The sequence below is a fragment of the Arachis hypogaea genome, chromosome 1, assembly GCF_003086295.3.
Source record: "Arachis hypogaea cultivar Tifrunner chromosome 1, arahy.Tifrunner.gnm2.J5K5, whole genome shotgun sequence".
NCBI classification, from domain to species: Eukaryota; Viridiplantae; Streptophyta; class Magnoliopsida; order Fabales; family Fabaceae; genus Arachis; species Arachis hypogaea.
Window position 1 is genome coordinate 34,942,211 of NC_092036.1, and position 4,522 is coordinate 34,946,732.

The following is a 4,522-nucleotide window of genomic DNA, read 5'->3' on the forward strand; positions in this document are numbered from 1 at the left end:
TTATTTTGTTTAGACCTCTCATCTTTTGTATTTACTTTTGCCTAGGAGCTTACTTTGAGAGAAAAACTTGTATAAGCTATTTTAACGTTCAGATTTCTGTATTGTTTGTATATAGCTAGCCAGCTTGAACTCCGCGAGCTGTGGCTAGATATTTATATTATTATAGTCTGATATTTTGTCATATTATATCTTTTTCTTGTGCGTTGAGTTAGTAGCTTCATATGTACGTTTTGCGCTTTTCCAAATCCTATTTTTGGGCTGTATCCTTCATTGGGCTTCTAGAATATATTATTTTCTTTTATATTATATGTTACAGGGTTGGCGTTGAACACTAGTTTTGGGCCTTCAATTCTGAAGCAAAGTATAAACTATTATACATCACTGGAAAGCTCTGAAAGTCAGCTTTTCATAGCCATTAAAAACGCTCTATTTAGACTTCTGTAGCTCCAGAAAAGCTTTTAAGTGCAAGGAGGTCAGATCCAGATAGCATCTGCAGTGCTTTCTCTATCTCTGAATCAGACTTTTGCTCTAGCTCAGAAAATACCTGAAATTGCATAAAAACACACAAACTCAAAGTAGAATCCAAAAATGTGAATTTTACTCTAAAACCTATGAAAAATTAATAAAACTTAGACAAAACATACTAAAAACTATATGAAAATGATGCCAAAAAGCATAAAAAATATCCGCTCATCACAACACCAAACTTAAACTGTTTCTTGTCCCCAAGCAACTAAAAACACAGTAGGATAAAAAGAAGAGTAAGATACAATAAATCTCAGAGTTTCCTATGAAGCTTAGTTTCAAATAGATGAGCGGGACTTAGTAGCTTTTTACTTTTGAATAGTTTTGGCATCTCACTATCCATTGAAACTCAGAAGTGTTGGTTTCTTTAGGAACTTAGAATCCAGATGATATTATTGACTCTTCTAGTTCAGTTCTTTTTTATTCTTGAACACAGCTTTCAGAGTCTTGGCCGTGACCCTAAGCATTTTGTTTTCCAGTATTACCACCGGATACATAAATGCCACAGACACTTTAACTGGGTGAACACCTTAGGGTTGTGATTCAGCTTTACTAGAATCCCCAGATAGAGGTGTCCAGAGTTCTTAAGCACACTCTTTTTGCTTTGGACCATGAGTTTAACTACTCAGTCTCAAGCTTTTCAGTTGACACCTCCACACCACAAGCATATGGTTAGGGACAGCTTGGTTGAGCCACTTAGCTCAGGATTTTATTCCTTGTAGGCCCTCCTAACCATTGTTGCTCAAAGCCTTGGATCCTTTTACCCTTGCCTTTTGGTTTAAAGGGTTATTGGATTTTTGCTCTTGCTTTTTGGTTTAAAGAGCTATTGGCTTTTTCTTATTTTTATTATTATTATTATTTTTTTTTTGCATGCATATTTTTTTCTTTTATTGCAATATGCTTTTTCTGTTTCTTTTTTTGCTGCTTTATCTTTCTTCAAGAATTTATTTTTGGATTTTTAAGATTACTGGTGCACGAAATTGTGATCTCAATGGCGTCAACAACTTGGTACGCACAATTGTAATCTCAACTCTTTTTCACAACTTCGCACAACTAACCAGCAAGTGCACAGGGTCGTCCAAGTAATAAGCCTTACGTGAGTAAGGGTCGATCCAACGGAGATTGTCGGCTTGAAGCAAGCTATGGTCATCTTGTAAATCTCAGTCAGGTAGATTCAAATGGTTATGGAGTTTTGATAATTAAAAGATAAATAAACATAAAATAAAGATAGAGATACTTATGTAATTCATTGGTGGGAATTTCAGATAAGCATATAGAGATGCGTTATTCCTTCTGAATCTCCGCTTTCCTACTGTCTTCATTCAATCCTTCATACTCGTTTCCATGGCAAGCTGTATGTTGGGAGATCACCGTTGTCAATGGCTACCGTCCGTCCTCTCAGTGAAAATGGTCCAAATGCGCTGTCATCGCACGGCTAATCATCTGTCGGTTCTCACTCATGTTGGAATATGATCTATTGATCCGTTTGCGTCTGTCACTATGCCCAACACTTATGAGTTTGAAGCTCATCACAGTCATCCCATCCCAGATCCTACTTGGAATACCACAGACAAAGTTTAGACTTTCCAGATCTCAAGAATGCTGCCAATTGATTCTAGCTTATACCACAAAGACTCTGATCGTGAACCAAAAGGCTAAGAGATATGCATTCAATCTCGTTTGCATGTAGAACGGGAGTGTTTGTCAGGCACGCGTTCATAAGTTGAGAATAATGATAAGCGTCACAAAATCATCATGTTCTTGTGTGCAAATGGATATCTTAGAACAAGAATAAGCATGAATTGAATAGAAAACAGTAGTAATTGCATTAATAGTCGAGGAACAGCAGAGCTTCACACCTTAATCTATGGTGTATAGAAACTCCACCGTTGGAAATACATAAGTGATAATAGTGTTCATTGACTTCGGCCCTAGAGAGGGAACCAGAATAACCAAGACCGATCCTCAGATCAAAGATGATCCAAAAGATGTGAGTACAATAGTAAAAAGTTCTATTTATACTAAACTAGTTACTAGGGTTACAGAAATAAGTAATTGATGCAGAAATCCACTTCCGGGGCCTACTTGGTGTGTGCTTGGACTGAGCATTAAAGCTTTCACGTGTAGAGACTTTTCTTGGAGTTAAACGCCAGTTTGCAGTCTGTTTTGGGCGTTTAACTCTAGCTTGTAACTTGTTTTTGGCGTTTAACGCCAGAATAGGGCAGGAAGTTGGCGTTTGGATGCCTGTTTGCATTGTCATATGGACTATTATATATTTCTGGAAAGCCCTGGATGTTTACTTTCCAACACAGTTGAGAGCGCGCCATTTGGGTTTTTGTAGCTCCAAAAAATCCATTTCGAGTACAGGGAGGTCTGAATCCAACAACATCAGCAGTCCTTTTTTAGCCTCTGAATCAGATTTTTGCTCAGGTCCCTCAATTTCAGCCAGAAAATACCTGAAATCACAAAAAAACACACAAACTCATAGTAAAGTCCATAAATGTGAATTTTGCTTAAAAACTAATAAAAATATACTAAAGGAAAAACTACCAAAAGTACCCATGAAGTTTACGAACGCTGACAAAAGTACCCATAAATTAAGAAAATTAACGACGTACCCATAGAAGATGGGTTTCGTATGACAAAAGTATCCAAACCGTAATTTTTTATTGATTTTTTAATAAAATTCCCAAACTACTCCACCCTCAACCTCAACTCACTTTTTCAACATTCCATAACTCAACATGCACCTTAAAACCCTTGCCATGGAGTCCATAACTACTCCTACAACAAACTAAATGAACCTTTATGATAAAAATTTTGGATAGTAACGCAACAGAGGATTGCAGCGCTGAGATTAACAAAAGAATCAATCAATTCCAATGAAGAATCAAAGAAAAAATCACAAGGAACAGTTTTTAATTGTTTCAGTTGTTTTCTCTTTTTTTTTTTAATTTGAGGGCTTTCTTTATTTGAAGGAATTGGTGAAAAAATGGGAAAGAGCTCACCATACTAAATTTATCTGCCAGGAATCGGTCAAAGTCCTCTACCACCACTACCACCATTGATTTCAGCCTGGTCTATTATAGGAGTAGTTTTGGACTCCATAACAAAGATTTTAAAGGTACAGGTTGAGTTACGAAAGGTTGAAAAAGTGAGTTGAGGTTGAGAGTGGGGGTAGTTTGGGAATTTTATTAAAAATTAACAAAAAATTAGAGTTTGGATACTTTTGTCATACGAAACCCATCTTCCATGGGTACATCGTTAATTTCCTTAGTTTATGGGTACTTTTGTCAGCGTTCGTAAACTTTATGGGTACCTTTGGTAGTTTTTCCTATACTAAAAACTAACTAAATCATACTAAAAACAATGCCAAAAAGCGTATAAATTATCCGCTCATCACAACACCAAACTTAAATTGTTGCTTGTCCCCAAGCAACTGAAAACAAAATAGGATAAAAAGAAGAGAACATACAATGAATCTCATAATATCAATGAAACTTAGTCCCAATTAGATGAGCGGGGCTAGTAGCTTTTTGCTTCTGAACAGTTTTGGCATCTCACTTTATCCTTTGAAATTCAGAATGATTGGCATCTATAGGAATTCAGAATTAAGATAGTGTTATTGATTCTCCTAGTTCAGTATGTTGATTCATGAACACAGTTACTTTATGAGTCTTGGCCGTGGCCCTAAGCATATTATTTTCCAGTATTACTACCGGATACATAAATGCCACAGACACATAACTGGGTGAACCTTTTCAGATTATGACTCAACTTTGCTAAAGTCCCCAGTTAGAGGTGTCCAGGGTTCTTAAGCACACTCTTTAATTTTGAATCACGACTTTAACCACTCAGTCTCAAGCTTTTCACTTGGACCTTCATGACACAAGCACATGGTTAGGGACAGCTTAATTTGGCCGCTTAGGCTTGGATTTTATTTCCTTGGGCCCTCCTATCCATTAATGCTCAAAGCCTTGGATCCTTTTTACCCTTG